Below are 17,948 nucleotides of genomic sequence, written 5' to 3' on the forward strand. Positions count from 1 at the left end.
TAGCTTTATATGCAGATGATGTTATGCCCTTCTTTAAGCATTTGAAAGATAGCATTCCTGCATTGTTAACCTTAATTATTGCTTTTGGGAATATTTCAGGTTATAAAATAAAGATTTAACATAGATACAGCCTTTGTAACTTCGGTGGAAGGCTTCACATACCTGGGGATTAAAATTACCCTGGAGCTGGAGAAACTGAGATGAAACTGTTAGGGGGTGTTTTGTTGCTGGATACAGTGGGAGGCTGAGGCTCGCTGCTGCGATTTCCAAGCAAGCGCTGTTAGCCAGTTTCCAGTATCAAAGGGTCAACATGCTTCCTTTAGTGATACTCAGTGTCAAAACGATTTCACCGAAATGCCAGATAAACACCACAGGTTTTACGCTCAACCTCCCTCAAATACTTCCTACCTTTAGTGGAGATCCTCTAGGCCAGGGGTCACCAACATGGTGGTAGTTATTGTAAGAAATCAGTAATATGACCCGTGTCTTCACATATATATGAATATCATTAATTTGATTAATTATTAATAATACCATATAATTAACTGTAAATTGAGCAAATGTGTTAATTCAAAAGTGCGTATTAAACTGGTAGCCCTTTGCATTAATCGGTACCCAAGAAGTAGCTCTCAGTTTGAAAAAGGTTGGTGACCCCTGCTCTAGACTATAGACTCTTCATCAAAACATTCCTCATCATAGGGTGTATCATCCTAAAAAACTTAAGCTTTGTGTGGTGTTTGACTGTGGTGCATCTTATCAGTGAACCTCATTAAATGAGCAGCCCCTTCAATGACCATATCTTACTAGCACAGTAATTGGTGTTCTGACTAGATTTCCTCAGGAGCCAGTGGCAATAGTGGCAGATGTTGAGGCTATGTTCCACCAAGTAAAGGTCTCATCAGCCGACACTGACTTTCTCAGATTCTTGAGGTGGCCAGGTGACACTAGTCAGCCGATGGCAGAATACAGGATGGAGGTGCATCTGTTTGGAGACACTTATACGTCAATTTCTTGCAAGTCTGGATTCCTTGGCTACTTCTCGACTGCCTGTGTAAGGATGTTAGGTCCAGATACCCATAGCTTATTTTGCAGAAAGGCTTTCAAATTCTGTCCCCATGATGCACCGTCTGCTGGATTAAGCTGAGAGTTTACATAGTGCCACTGTGATACTGTTGACATCTGTTGAATCGCTGACACCTTATTAGCTACAAATAGCTACCTTGATGTCTCGTTCCTGATCTATTTTAGCACCACTGTACTGTCAGTACACAGAGTCCCTCCAGTGATAGTTCCAACCCCTTCCTTACCATTTTATCCATATGCACTGCTAAGGGTGCTGCAGTAAGCTCCAAACGAGGTATAGTCATGGGCGTCCTTACACAAAGGCACTGTGAACTTGGTTAATGATATTTCGCTGAACTAAGTATGTTACTGTCACGTACAAATAAGACATTACATTCTCACTACATATAAGAAACTGACACTACCCTCTGCTAGATAGAAGACTTGACTAATAGACATATAAAGGGTAAGGGGCCAGCTCTCACTGTTCTTTGATCTCTTTCTAATGCACTCATCAGACTCAACAGCTGGAAAGCTAGAGGCACAGAAAAAGGATATACCTGAAACGTGCTTTAAAGCCCAGAACCATTCTATCAACACAAAGTTCAGGCTTTTGCAATATAAATAGTTAGTGAGAATGTATCTAAAACCGGTCAGATTGAATCACATATTTACCAATATACCAGTCACATTTAAAATATAGAGAAGAGAAAGATACATTCATTCTTTGTGGGAATTAAAAAAAAATACAACTGTTTTTGAAAAGTATGACTGAATGTATAAGTTATATAGTGAAGAAGAATGTTCTGTTCTTCTTCTTGCTAAACTTTGTATTCTTGGCATATGTCCTGAGGAATTTGTAATCAGTGGGCAGCAATCATTGTTTATTGACTTTGGACAATTACAAGCCAGAAGGATAATTGCATTACATTGGAAAAGCATGCATTAATGTAGTGCCTATGTATGTAACTTGATATTTTTCATATTTATCATGATTGCATAGAGTTTAAAATTAGTTGTTTTTTTCTCTCTTTGGTATAGGTTGATTTGGGGATTGGGATTTATATTTAGTTGCTGATAATAATTGTTTTTTTTTCTTTCATTGTGTGAATCGCTCTCTTACACTGTTAAAATGCAACAATAAAAACTCAACAACATATCAACTGGTTAGTCTTCCATTTCTCTGCACAGCACATCCTGTATCAGTCGGCTGTGTATACCTACCCAGGTACACCAATGGCCACCAATTACCCTCCTCATCCAAGCACAGTGAGATCCTGGTTGACCCACACACTCTGATCCACTTTTACAGTTCATTAAGAATGATTTAGCAAACAACTATATCCTAGACTTGGTATTAAAATTCAGGTACACGATAGATATAGTTAAAACTGTCTTATAGCTTTGATTCATATATTTGTTAGATTAAATGTATTAACTAGGCTGTCTGCATTAGAAGATTTATGCTGCAGGATAGGCTCAAGAAAATCTTAAAATTTAACTGACTTACATGTTATTTAAACCAGTTTTTGACAGATTTCATTTTATAGTTGTCACTGTATATGAAACAAGTTTCACATTCTAATACTAGTGTTATGACAGGGGTCTCCCAAGGATTTGTCAAAAAGTGATCTCAGACTTGTAGAAATTATAGTTTTTCTATTAATAGTGTGCTAAAGCTATGTATCTTTCACATATTTCTATGTATTCCATGGTGCCTTGATTACTGTCCAGAGGGACAGACATCCAGATACAGTATATGAGTGTGCAGATTTGACCTTTGACCCTGATTATAAAGCATAATTCATCTGGGGAGAAATTGAGGCATAACACTGATAAATAGCTGAATAACAGGTACCAACAGAAACTTGGTGTTGTGGGAACAGTCAATAACGTCACTGTATAAGAAACAAGGCTCACATTCTCACACTAGTGTTATGACAAGGATTTACCACAAAACGTGATCTGACTTCCATTACTGATGATTGGAGTTTGGACACTCTCCACTTCTGGGACGGAGAGTAAAAGTTGGTTATGTATGTTTGATTTAATTTAATATTACATTTTGAAGGGACATTTTGTTATTTTCTCAAAAACAAACAATTGTTTGTTGTCATGTGACTGTGTGAGGATTGAGGAAGTCCAGCTGCATGCATTTATGTGGATCTGTCTGTATTTTGATGTTTTACCAGTAACGTTTGAACCACTAGGCGTATACAAATGGACATCTGTAGCTCAAACACATTGCAGACTTTTAGTAATATTAAATCACAATATACTTTGTAATGGCCAAGACTAATGTATGCAATAAATAATAAATATTTCAAACACGGATGTGTCGCTACTGAATTTGGGTTGTGGGTCAGACTCCAATGCACCTTTTCTTGGACAGATAGGGAAAAGGGTGAATGCTGCTGTCCATCAAATAATAAATATAGTATTGATACATGTCAGGAGAGAAAAGCCATGAAAGAGGAATATTGCAACAGGGGGGAAGCAGTTGAACACTATGGTGGTCAGGATGCAAATCATCATGAATGCTCTCTTTTTCACAGTGCATCTCTTCGCAGTCTAGTTCAAACTGCTGCAAGACCCAGATAATCCCGGTGTTGCAGAAGACCATGAAGCCAAAGCTGCGAGGAGGCTGTAAGGAACAATGTTCTTACACATGAAGCAGCAGCATGTAGTAGACCAGAATGATCAGCCAGACAAAGACTGCTCTTTACTATCAGTCCTTGTGCTTAGTGAAGGTGATTGAGTAGACTACAGCTACACACTGGTCCAGACAGATGCATGGAATTCTGTAAAAGAAATTCTGGAACTACCAGGTGCTGGTGTTGGTGAGGAAGATAGTATTAGCCAGCTCAAGAGAAGGGATGAGACAATTGAATGATAAAGGTTTGTGAGTCTCTCTTGTTCATGTGGATCAGCCACAGCACCATAAGGTTGGCCAGGATACCTGGGAATATGTTAATGACCAGGCACCACGAGAACAGCATGTGTTTTTTTTCCACATTTGATAAACCATTATATCACCTGTGAGGGATATCGACCATAAGAATGGATGTGTAAAACCTCCATGACTGATAGATAAGGGTCTGGAGCCATGTGAGGACATCAGCTAGAGGAAGAGAGATTTGTCAGAGGCACAGACCAGATGAGACCTGTGTCACAGTTAGTTGTTGTTAAAGACAGCAGTTAAGAAACACACAGTATCAGCCAGAACTTTAAACCACTCAGCATAACCGTTATGCAAATTAAAAACTTTCATTTTCTAAAATCTAAATAAATCCAAAAACCGATTTGAATAGTTTTAAACAAAATAGAGATCATTTGGAGGAAGGGAAACCACCACTGCAGTCATTTGTAGTTAACTTGTATAGTGCAATAGGTTAAACATGAAATCAGCAGTTAATCAAGATACATTGGGGGCTATGGAGGAAATGTTTACTTATCCAAAACTGTGTTTTGTGTGAAAATTATTTTCACATTACATTTTTTCACAAGGGCTTCCACATGTTTTCTAAATGTTTGTGCATATGCAGAGGGCTGGGCAAAAGGCAGGGTAAGCACGTAAACATGCAGTTATGGTGTTATGACCCAAGTCATTATGTGTGTTATTGTTACGTTGTCTTTTTCTCCTACTCCTGTGTTTTTGTGTGGGTGTGTTTTGTGTGGGTGTGTTTTTATGTGGGTGTGTCTGAGGGGGTGGGGTTGAGCCACAGGTGGTCCATTGGTCCATTCAAACTCAATGTCGCCACCTGATTGGACAGGATGGAGCGTCCTTCTCCTTTTATAACCGATGACAGCAGCCCAGCGGCCCGACCGCTGCCAACCAACCCAGAATTTTGTACGCGACTACTGGACTTACAGGGAGCTTCGCACTTTGTTTTGTAATTTGGAATTTTCTGTAAAAATTGTAAATAGAACTCACTGTAGATTATTGAGCACCAAGTAACCACAGTAGGAGTGAGAAGCCCTTTTTGTTACTACCTTTTCTCCTGTTTTGGGCAGGAGTTTAGGTTAGACACCCTGTCATTTGTTTTGCATTTATTTGGTTGTGTAGGCAAGACAGGGATGGTGTTAGAGTTTTTGTTTGTTGTTTTGGGCCTTGCTCACGTCCGAAGTTAATAAAAATAGCTACATATTACAACACTTGGTCTGGTTTTGATTGGGAATGAAAGCAGTGGTGGCACACATCGTGTTATGTCTAGTTTCCCCTAGACCAGGGGCATAACAACATGCAGTTACCGGCAGGCAAGAGATCAACAAGGTTTATTAACTAGGAATCACAGCTGACTGTTTTGGCAAACAGTAGTTAGAAGCAGATTGAAAAGGTTAGTGTTTATGTGTGTCGCAGACTTTAATTAGATGTGGCAGAGAACAAGCAATGAGTGTGTGAGTAGGAGAGTAGACCCAGCCCTGTGTGCAAACAGATCAGGGGGCAGAGAATGATCCCAGGAACAAGATTATGACAATGTCTAAAAAAATCAAATCTTTATTTAAATCTTTTTTCTTCTTTCAAAATAGTTTTATTGCAACAAAAGGATACACAAAAATGCATCAGATGATTTGATCGTTCTACCAACCGACAACACAACATGCTCAGTACAATATTATATTAAATACACAATATCACACACAATTATACACAATAGTATACTAAATTATAATATTATGATTATCTTATCAAAACAATTATACAGTGTTACAATGTAACTGGATGTAAAACATCTATTCAAACATATGACACAAATGCAGTCAATACAGGAAACCAAATCATTTTGACTTTTTTCCAAAACAAAGCACTTGTTTTTTATCACTGCTTAGTCTTTGTACTTAAAGACTATTTTTGCTAAACTCACACAAAAAACCTCAAAAACCAGAAAAACACATACATCTCCTAAAAAAGCAAACATATCTTTCAAAAACATTTAACATTTTTCAAAGTGGTATTTTTGCATCCAAACTCTACTCCACAAGTAGGAATAATTCAACAGACCACAGGCGCATACACATCTGCCGCTCGAGGCAAAAAACAATTATGCTGCCCCTTGATCTGCTATACCATAGCAGCAACAACACACAAAAGTACAAATATGCTATAAACATTCACACAATGTAGTCCAGCAACAGTGTAATTAAAGTGTTCATGATATGAAAGTATGCATGATGCAATATGCAGACATTCTGTGAATCAATATACAAACATGTTAATGCAACAAACAGATCTGCAAAATGAACTCAAATAACCTGGCTTATATAGTCATGAGTGAACAACTATTTTAAAATGAATTAATCCTCAATCTCTCTTGTAACTACACCACAGTTTCACAAGAAATATGCGTGAGCTGCTTGTACACACACATACACACTATAATTAAAAAAATCACCTGCTGCTTCTGCATTAGCTGGCTCTCCCACATATGTTTGTAATAACAGCTTTCTTTTTCTGGTCCTCCCTCTCTTGCGGCTTAATGGAAATATTGGAAACAATTAGAATATTAATTGGAAATCACCCTGGTCAGCTCCAGCATGTCTTTTCTTATGTTTCTACATTTCCTTTTTTTCAGGACAAGCTCTTTAGAAAGTGAGAGAGAGGGAAAGAGAGAGAGAGAGAGAGCAGCTGTCTGAATCAGAGCTCATCAATTAAATAGGTTTAAATCGTTTCAAATTATAAAAGGGAAACATGTGAATAAAAAATGAATTTATAGGTTACAATGGGGAGGAAGGTGTGCAGCTGTGGTCTGATTGACACATTCCTCAGCAATTCCTAAGGTTTTTGAACAGTTGGACCCACATTTTGTTACATTAGCAAAAGTGCCTTTCCAGGCAACCTGGGTTCACTCGTTTGTTGACCTCCGTTGTTCTCCAAAGACTATTCAAATACATGTGCCGGACACATTGCTTCACTAGATGACATATTTCTTCATTGCAAAAATCAGGAAAATCATAAATATCATCAACTTTCTGTCAAGTCTCTGTAATTCCACCTTAAATGTTGCGCATGTACAGTTCATGGGCCAAAATACAAGAAAGTGCAGAATCAGAGCATATGGTGCAACCTAAAATATTGAAAGGTTGGTGCTTTTGGAATGAAGAAAAATGTTGCATGGTGGATTAGTGTATGTAACTGATGTGTTTTTATTGGTTTTTGAAAAACAATTGAGGCCTAAAAATGAGTCAATCCAAGCTGCAAGACAGACAACAGAAGTGAGCAGAGAAGATGCATTGTTGGCTTAACTAGTGTGGTGATTGTGGATAATACGATTGATTTAGATCTGAATTAGATTTGCAAAGACAAAATTTTCAGTTTAATCTGAAAATTAAACACTACAATCATCAACAACCATACTCCAACCACACTATATGGATGTCATGGTCCCAGTGTACTTCCTGGTTTTGGACTTTTATTTTGTGGCCCCTTCTCCTTACTTCCTGTCCCTGGTTCTTTTTGCCCAGCTTTACCCTCGTTGTCCCTCATTGTTTGCGCCTGTTCCCTCCTCTATTTAAGTTCAGTCTTCCCTTCACTCCCCTGCCAGATCCTTGTTGTTGTTGTTGTTGTTGTTGTTGTTGTTGTTGTTGTTGTTGTTGTTGTTGTTGTTGTTGCTGCTGCTGCTGCTGCTGCTGCTGCTGCTGCTGCTGCCACCACCCTCACCAACCCCACATCTGTATGTATGTTTCATGGACTCTTGCATTCGGGACTCTTGTTTCTTTGTGTTCTGGGGTATTTGTGTTCCTCAGTTTTTTTCTCGGCTTGTTAGGTCTAGGGTTTTGTGTTTTAGGTTTGCTTTTGTATTTTATTTACCAGCGCCTTCTGTTCATGTCTGCCTCCCCGTGTGTTTACCAATTGTTATAGTCCTTGTTCTTCCGTATCATTGATTTAGTTGATCTCTGTTTAGTCAGTTTCCTCCCGTGCCTTATTTTTTTGGGGTGAATCTCAGTCTTGCCAGTTTCCTTAGTCTACCCTGTGTGTCTACCTGCTTAGTGGTTTATGTTAATCTGTGTCTTAATTTTTTAGTAGCTTATGCTTTACCCCTTGCAGTTTTTCTTCAGGAGTTTTATTTCAGTTTGTTAGTCTTCTAGTTTTTATGAGTTTTTGAGTAGTAGTTGAGTAGTTTCTTTGTTTCCCATGTGTTCATTCAGGTTTTGGTATGTGTAGTTACCCATGTCTTTGTTTGGTGTTTTCTTGTTGGTTAGTTTTCTAAGTTTTGTCCCATTCCCTTACTCAAGACTTGTATAGGTTTCCCATCTATGTCTTGTGTGATTTCATGTATTCCTGTGTGTCCGTTTCCTCTGTTTTCTTTCAGCCTTGTCTTAAGTTTTATTTCCCTGGTGTACGGTAGTGTGAGTTGTTAATTTGGAGTCAGTTTCTTGTACCCTCCTGGTAGGAGCGGTTTCTGTTATCGTTAAGTTCCCTAAATAAAATAAAAATAACAATAAAAGCCCTTTTGGTTCATCCCTCACACTGTCTCTTCTCTTGGGTCCATCCATTAACCTAAATCGTGAAAATCTGTTGATCATGCTATTCATTTCAATTCAACTTTATTTATATAGCGGCAATTCGCAAACAAAAGCAGCAACAAAATATTGGCAGGCTCGTAGGACCAGTAGCTGCACACTGGAAAACACACAGCTCCAAAGCTGGGGACACCTGCAGAAAGTGACAGAGAAGGAGAAAGACAACTACGGGAGAAAGAAGAGACAAAGTTAATGTAATACAGTGGTGTGTAGATGTAGGGTGAGAGGATAAGAGAGGGGGTCCCCCAGCAGTCTAAGCCTATGGCATTATGACTAACTAAGATCTATCAAATAGGAAGGTTTAAAGCCTAGTCTAAGCCTAGTCTAAAAAATAAAGGCTCAGCCTCCCATTCTACCTTTGGAAATTCTGGGAACCACAAGCAGACCTGCATTCTTAGACTGAAGTGGTCTAATTGGATGATATGGGGCTATGAGGTCTTTTATATATAAGGGAGCTTGACCAGATTTATATGAAAGAAAAAAGGATTTTATTTATTTTATCTATTGTGGATTTTATTGGAAGTCAATGGAGAGAAGCTCAATATGCTCTCTTGCTATATTCTGTTTGTGAAAGAAGGCTGTTCTAAACATTTGTTTTACGTGTGAGGTAAAGTAAATGATCTGCACTTAAAGAAATTTACTGCTTCTTATTCACCCATTCATACTTACTCACTCACCAATGGGGGAGCTCCTATGCAGCTGGCCAACACTTACCAGGATCAACCAAGTTGGGGTTCAGTGTCTTACTCAAGGACACTTTGACATGACATGTGACTGGAGGAGCCAGGGATCGAACCAATGACTGCGAGATTGGTGGACAACTGCTACTTTCGTGCACCACAGTCGCTCCTTAGGACAACATCTGGTCAAAATTAACTCTGAGGTTCCTTGCAGTAGTACTGGAGGGCAGAGCTATGACATCTATAATAACAATATGGTTGGACATCATATTTCTGAAAATTTCTAGGCCCAAATATTATAACTTCAGTGAAGTTATAGTATTTATATAGTACTAACTATGTCTGAGTTTAGACGTAAAAAAGTGTGGGACATCCAGGCATGCTCAAGTTTGATCCATTGATTTGTTTCATCTGGGTTTAGAGATAGATATAGCTGGGTGTCATTAGCATTGCAATGAAAATGTATGGAGTGTTTTATAATGATGTTGTTCAAAGGACACATATATAAAGTAGAAACTATTGGTCCTAACACAGAGCCTTGTGGAACTCTATTCCACAAGGACTATGTTTTATGGGCATGGAAGTTTCATCATTAACATAAACAAACTGGAATATATCTGATAAACATGTTTTCCTGTAAAATGTTGTGATCAATGGTATCAAATGCAGCACTAAGATCTAACAGAATATGCAGAGAGACGAGCCCATTATCACTAAGATCATTGGTGACTTTTACCAATGCTGTTTATGTACCATGATGATCTCTAAATCCTGAGTGAAATACCATCTAATTTCTGTCGTGGAACATGTTGATTTTTGCCATTTCATGAAATTTGTTGAGCTACAGTATGACCAGTTTTACATATGTACTACATGTTAAAAATTATTGATAGGAAAAACTAATGATTATTAATTCTATGAGGAAACTGGTGTGGGATGTACTGGGCACACATTGCATCTGTTTTTTTCAATTGGCTTGTTTCTCAGTGCTGACGCTCTCCAAGGCAAGGTGGGTCATTTTAAACATTTACCACAGGCTCATGCTCATCTGAGGGACCTTGACTGACATTAAGAGGCAACTGAAGCATTGGGATGTGCAGGTTAGATGGAAGAGCTGTTACTTCCATATACAATGAAGAGCCTGTTTATCAAAGGTAATGGTCTACACTTATATAGCAGTTTTCTACCTATTGGCACTCAAAGCGCTTTACACTGCTTCTTATTCACCCATTCGCACTCACAATCACTCGTACACCGATGGGGGAGCTGCTATGCAGCTGGCCAACGCTCACCGGGATCAACTAAGTTGGGGTTCAGTGTCTTGCTCAAAGACACTTCTACATGTGACCAGAGGAGCCGGGGATTGAACCAACAACTGTGAGATTGGTGGACAACCACTCTACCTTCCTGCACAGTGGGCCACAATCAGTGTAGAAAAGCAGCCTCTCATGTTTAGCCAGTGTTGATGTTACATTTACATCTACTCCAAGCTCTCCAAATTGAATGATCTCAATTTCACACCACTACTCAAACCAAACACAACCTGGTTTAAATCTCTGAACTCAGCAGTAACAGGATTCAGGAAAAACACCATGCTGATGCATGGTTCTAATCAATTACAAAAACCAAAATCCCAAAAGAAGACCCAAATTTTAATGGGTATTACCTTGCTGAAATACCTAATAAAATGGCTTAAGCCACATCAAACTGATTTATCTTGGCTAGAATTTGAACAAGCATATCGCTATGACATTCACTGATTCATTCCATTTATCACTCATATCATTAAGAGATTATCACTGCCTCTAAACCTTAGCATACAGTCATGTGCAAAAGTTCATACCCCCTATTTTAATTGTTCTTTTGATTTTGTTTTGTTTTTTGTACAAATATTATAAAAATAATCAGATTGTAGTCTTGGTATTAAACAAATACAACCTCAGACGAACAACAACATAACTTTTTTCAGTGTGGCATTATTTGATTAACAAAAAAGAAATAAAAAACTAAAACCCCCTTATGGTCATCCATCAATTCAGTTGTTGGTTTGATCCCCGGCTCCCCCCGGGCACATGTCGAAGTGTCCTGAAGCAAGACACTGAACTCCAACTTATTTGCTCCAAGTGAGTGTTGGCCAGCTGCATGGCAGCTCCCCCATCGGTGTGTGAGTTTGTGTGTGATTGATAGTGTGAATGGGTGAATAAGACGCAGTGTAAAGTGTTTTGAGTGCCAATAAGTAGAAAAGCGCTATATACTGTATACTGCAGACCATTTACCATTTAACAATGTCCTATGGACAGATGAGGCCAAAGTGGAGTTGATTGGCCTTAACACCCAGAGCCATATTTGGTAAATCACAGCAGTGAAGGGGTGATTATTTAGGCTTGTTTTGCAGCCAGAAGACCTGGGTTGTTTGCCCACATTGGGTAAAGATTCAAGATTCAAACAACTTTATTGATCCCATAGGGAATTCGTGTTGTCTTGTTACAGCTGCTCTCCTCATGAAAGTAGAAAAGAAAGGGAAATATTTCCACCAAACCATGACAATAAACATGTACAAACTAATGATCAATAATTAAGAAAAAACCCAGCTAGAGAATAAATTAAATAAAAACATACAATTTGTCCATTTTGACCATTTAAGGGAACTTTAATATTAAAAGGAGTTTAAACATTTTTTACATACAAAAAAAAAAAAGATTCCTGCCAAAAAATCTACGTACGTCTTTGTAGTTCCAACAACTGTTTCTCTCAATTTTCATATGGGGCAGAAGAAATAATCTAAAATTGTATTTGTACATGATCTGAACAGATTTTTTTTTTATTTAAAAGAGTCTATGAAGATAAGGAATACCTTCAGAAATTAGGTGAATGTTGTCAAATATCTAAGGATTTACTGTGTGCGAGAATGCAAATGTCCAAGTGAGTCCCTTCCAAGATTATGTTAGCGACTTTGTTTTTTTAAGAACAGCGCAGATGTGCTGTAAACAAGCCACTGTTTCCCACAGCTTAAGTTTTCCATCATGTTGTGCCAGCCAAGCAGAGTTTCTCGGGTGAGGATGTTTCTGACATGGACGGACTCCCACTCACCAGAACTTGCTCAGTATTGTGACAATTTAGGCTAAACCAGGAAACTTACTATGGTAAAGAGTGGATGGGAAAGTATCCTTCATAGAGTTCATGGTCTCAGTGTTAGAGCTAGGGTACAGATTTGGACATCTGGAGAGATGACTATGCTAAATTAAACATGAATTTGAAACTTGGTATGTAAAAATTTAACTTGCCCCATTTAAACTTATTTTAACAACGTGGGAGCTCAACTATGTGTTTTGTAAGACAATTTTTTTTTACATAATTTGAAGGAACACAATATTATATTTAAATTTGTTATTGACAAGACACAATTTGAAACATTCGACATTTAATAATAATAATAGCTTTATTTATAAAGCACTTATCAAACAAAGTACAAAGTGTTGTACATTAAAAACAAAAATAAAGATAATTAAATAAATAAAATCTGGTTAATGTAAAATCAAAGAAAAGCACAAAGTAAAATACATCAAGTTACATAGATAGAATATACTATTTATACTAAAACAAGAATCTCACATCTCAGAAAGGCAGATCTATAAAAATACGTTTTTAGATGAGACTTAACAGATGACATTGAGTCAGAGAGCCCGAGAGCCTCAGGCAGGTTATTCCACAGTTTTGGAGCCATGGTAGAAAATGGTCTATCCCCCTTGGTTTTTAAACCGGGAAGTTGGAACAGACAACAATGCTCAAAACTCGAGTTGCAGTCAAATAAAACACCAAGATTTCTGGCAACTGGCTTAAAGAATTTTGAAAAAGGCCCTAAGGATGGGAGTATATTACTGGAAATATTTTCAATTAGTCCAATTATGAGAATTTCTGATTTATTTGAATTTAATTGAAGAAAATTTAAGGACATCCAGTTACTACTATGGTCCATAGGAATAATAGGGAGATACAGCTGAGTGTCATCGGCATAACAGTGAAATGAAATATTATGGAATATTACCAGTATAGGCATTGAGAAAACAATTGGGCCAAGTATCAATCTTTGGGGAACATCGTACTCAGAGCGGGAGGGAGACATATAATGGTGCTATGCAATCTAACACTGCCAGTAAAAATCTTGTTGGAATAATGTCAAGTGGACTAGTTGTTGCTTTCATATTAGATATTGTATCAAGTATGTTAGACAGTGTAACGGGAGGCTCTGGGGCAACTAAAGTAGTCATAATTGGGTGATCGTAGCCAGGACTCCGTGATAAACAAGAAATCTAGGTCCATAGAGGTGATGAAATCATTAGGAATGAAAGTCCTATTACAGAGAGATCTCACATTAAGCAAAGCCATGTTCAGCTTCCTGTGTTGCATTAATATAGGTGCTGGTCCTGGAACTTTGGTAACAATCTTTATGAGGTTATTATTGCAGATTTGTGAGTTTATCCTTATACGTTTCACAGACCTATTAGTGATTCTAACTGGGACACCTGAGCTATGTAAATTAGCATCAAGATTATCGGAAACAGAACTAGTGGGGCGAGCAAGTTGAGAGGCAGAGGAGAAGAAATGCCCTGGTGATCACGTTAAAACTGGAAATGAACAGCAGGAGGAGCTGTTAAGATAGGCGGCAAGATTCATGGCAGGTTTGCTTCCCAGTAGTTATATATGATATGAGCATGGCTGGTAGCAGGTGGGAGTGGACCTACATCGGTAGGAATCACAAATTCATGACTGCAAGGGCGAAAAAGAGCGGAATAAGTGGTGGGGGAAATAGACCTTTGAGATGGACGTGAAGCTGAGGAGACTGAGGATTTTAAGTGGCGAGGTAGTCGATGATGTGGGGCGGACCAAACAGCACGCTGAATATTGGCAGCAAGTGTTCGGCTGCCCAATCTGTTAGGGTGGATCCCATCACTCCTGAGGAAGGAAGATCTGCCCCAGAAGAGATACAGAAGAGATAAAAATTGTGAATTCTGAGACCTGCAAGCAGACTGGAGCCAATTCTGGAGGCTGAGCATTCTGCTGAAATGCTCTATAGGTCTATTTAATGTGGGAATAGGGCACGGAATAAAGACAGACTTGCCATTAAAATCCCTTTTTGTCACCTCAGACTGTTGATGGGAACTGTCACATGACCCAACATGGACAAAACTCGAATGATAGAGGATGGGAGACAGTGTAACAGTTCAGGGAAATTTGTAAGAATGACCTGGATTGTGGCTCCTGGGAAACATTAAGTAACTGCATTGCAAAATCTAATGTTCCTGACAACTTCAGGTGCAGGAGATGGGGAGTTCCACATAGGGGCAGTTTCCCCGGGCCCTGGGGGAATCCCGGCTGACTCTGAGCTTGAGGCACCTCCAGAATGCCTAAGCACTGCCTCCCTGAAGATTCTACAATGTGCAGACAAGGCCGATGCCTCGTCCACGTCTAAGTCTCTCTTATGCCCACGGTCCACCACTTAAGCCCAGAATGACAGATGGATAGGCGTCAAGCAGGAAGAAGGCCGTGAACAGGTGTAGGGATCCCACATAGCCGTGTCCTGGAGGGCTGCGCTGAGAGAGGTGATCTGTCTGGACTGCCCAGTGGCTACATCAATAAAGTTGAACAGGAAAGAGTCCTTTTTTTGCAATTCATCAGAAAGCCGGTGGATATCTTCCTTAAGTTCAGCAATCGTGTTGTTTGCTAAGTGGAGTAGCAGTTTGTTGTCAGCAGCAGCAGAAGCCATATTGTTGTAAACAGCGGCAGCCATGTTGATGAAATGTGTATTTTAAGCTTAGCAGTGATTTTCAAGATCTCATAGGTGAAGTTCCTTAGAGAAAATTAAACCCTTCTGCATGTCAGATGTTCCAGTTAGTGTAGGAGTCCAGCTAAAATCCAGTTGGCTGAGACCAGTCAAAGCACCAGCCGTGCTAGGCCACACTAGGCCTCATTTCACCACAGCTCCTGTTCACCTAAAAACAGAACTTCAGATTGCGTTGATAAGATCAGAACTATATCCCAGCAAATTCCATTGCTAATCTTGATAAAGAGACTGTAGTTAATATTAAAATCTGATAAAAACATCAGATAAATCCAAAGATCAGTGGGAGCGACACAAAAAATTGACTACACTAGTGGCCATCTTGGATCAGGAAAACTTTGCACCTGGACAGTATCATTCAAATGATTGAATTTGGAATTAAGGAGGAACAATAAAAGGAAAGACTTGCAGCCCTTGAAAAAGTCCTGTACTGGATATGTGGATATTAATGCAATCCATCCAAGGCAGATGGCCTTGGATGGTTGGGGTGTTAAGTGGAGAGAGAAAAGAAAAGACAAACAAAAAGAAACAACAAACCATTGGGCAGGTTGGTAGGACCAGTAGCTAAATGGTCTGCACTTTTCTACCTTTTGCTACTCAAAGCACTTTACACTGCTTTTTATTCACCCATTCACACTCACAATCACACACAAGCCAATGGGGGAGCTGTTATGCAGCTGGCTAACACTCAGCAAGAGCAACTAAGTTGGGGTTCAGTGTCATGCTCAAGGACACTTTGACATGTGACCTGGAGGAGCTGGGGATCAAACCAGCAACTGGGGCAATTGGTGGATGACCACCCTACCTTCCTGTACCACAGTCACCACACTGCATTGGTTTAAATCTTAATTGTCAGACAGATTCCAATTTCTTCATGTTATGCAGAGGATACCCAGCTATATTTATCTGTGAAACCAGAAGAAACTAACCATTTGTCAAACTTAAAGCATCCCTAAAAGACAGGCCTGGATGTGTTATAATTTTCTACTTCTATATTCAGACAAAACTGAAATTATTTTATTTGTGCCTAAAAATATGAGGAATATGCTGTCTAACAATATTGTTACTCTACATGGCATAAGTTTGGCCTCCAGTACTGTGGTGATGAACCTTGGACTTTACCTCGCACATAAAACATATCTCTAGAACAGCCATTTTCCATCTATGGAACTTTACCAAAATTAGGAGCATTCAGCAAATTTCAAATGATGAAAGAATAATTTCTTTAAATTTGTTGACAGCTTTTTCACTTAAGCATCTGCTATAGTGGAATTTTTCCCTAACTGCTATATAGTCCGTTATTGTAAATTCAAATGTTATTAAAAACAAACACAAACAAAGACAGAAGAGAGTTATGAGGAAATATGGTTAAATTATCCGCTTCAATTCCATACATGATAATGTATGGAATTGTAATATGATAATTAATATGACTTGGGGAGGTTGACTCATTTAAACTGACATATTCTTCCTGCTGCAACCAAGTTTCAGTGAGACAAAATAAATCGAATTGATGATCACTTATTAAGTCATTTACTAACAGAGATTTAGAAGAGAGAGATCTGATATTTAATAATCCACATTTAATAGTTTTGGGGTTTTGTTCTGTAAGAGGAGTAGTCTTAACTTTTATTAGGTTATTATGATTAACTCCTCTTGTTGTCATATTTAGTTTATGTAATTTAGGTCGGGGAACAGACACAGTCTCTATAGGTATGTTGGAGTTGTGGGGGGGTGACGGTTGTAAGGACACTGCAGAGAGGCGTGTAGGACTGGATCTCTGCATCCTAGGCTCAACTCTGGATTGTCATACTTTTGGTTGTTTAATAAAACCAGCCATATTTCTGGATAAGAAAGCTGCACCATCTAAAGTAGGATGGATGTCATCTCCCCAAAAACGTTTCCAATTGACTATGTAGCCCACATTGTTTGCTGGACACCACCTTGACAGCCTCGGGGGCAGACACCCTCTATCTTTTTAAGATTGGTTCTGCTGAAGGTTTCTCCCATTGCCTCTACATACTAGTATAGTCTGGCCTTTATTATGTAATGTGCCTGGAGATGACTTTTTTGTGAATTGGTGCTATATAAATAAAGTTAAATTAAATAGAATTTAAAATTATTATGATGCTCCAGTGCGAGGCCCGTTATTAATAATCATGTTATAAACTTATATTCCTACACCATGTAATATTTGTTTATCTTTGGACAACTAGCAAAGTTTAAAAGGACAAAACATCGTTTCACAAACATAATACATACATTGTACTTGGGGGCTTGCAGGATACAGACTGGATAATGTCTCACTTGAATATTTGTTCACACCCCCTCTGAACAAAGTCAGGATTTTTATGCATGTGTGAAGGTGGTTTTAACTCCTGAAAGGTCAGTGCAGTGAGATTTGGGTAATTAAAGTACATTCTTTTATAGGGTGGATAAATGCTCGCAATAAGGGTGCAAGTCACAAGAGCTCCAGTTAAGAATCCAGTGTTTAATAGCATAAAAGCTGACATTTTGTGTGTGTGTGCGTTTCCCCCATGGCACACCAGGTGGTGCTCTGTGTGAATGTAAGTGAATATGAATTTCCTTATCAAGCCTCCAACCTTCTCTCTGCCATTACTCTTCCTTGCTTCTCCTTCCTTCCCTCCACAAACACATGCACACTGTCTGGCTTCCATCCCTTATCACTAACTTCCACACAGACAGTAAACAACCAGGGGGTCCATGAAACACTCGTTCCCTCCCGTGTTTGTTTGATCTCTCCTACCCACAAAGGCATCTGTCAGCAGCTTTGTTTTCTCTTGCCTCACTTCACTTTACTCTTCTCTCACGCCATTCTAGGTTAC

At 38.9% G+C, this 17,948-nt stretch overlaps 1 pseudogene; it reads right to left on the minus strand.

Moving 5' to 3' along the window:
• Window positions 1-3,424: 3,424 nt before the first annotated feature.
• Window positions 3,425-4,061, minus strand: LOC137106107 (uncharacterized; annotated as a pseudogene).
• Between the last annotated feature and the right edge of the window lie 13,887 nt (window positions 4,062-17,948).

Source organism: Channa argus, chromosome 20 (genome assembly GCF_033026475.1).
Source record: "Channa argus isolate prfri chromosome 20, Channa argus male v1.0, whole genome shotgun sequence".
NCBI classification, from domain to species: Eukaryota; Metazoa; Chordata; class Actinopteri; order Anabantiformes; family Channidae; genus Channa; species Channa argus.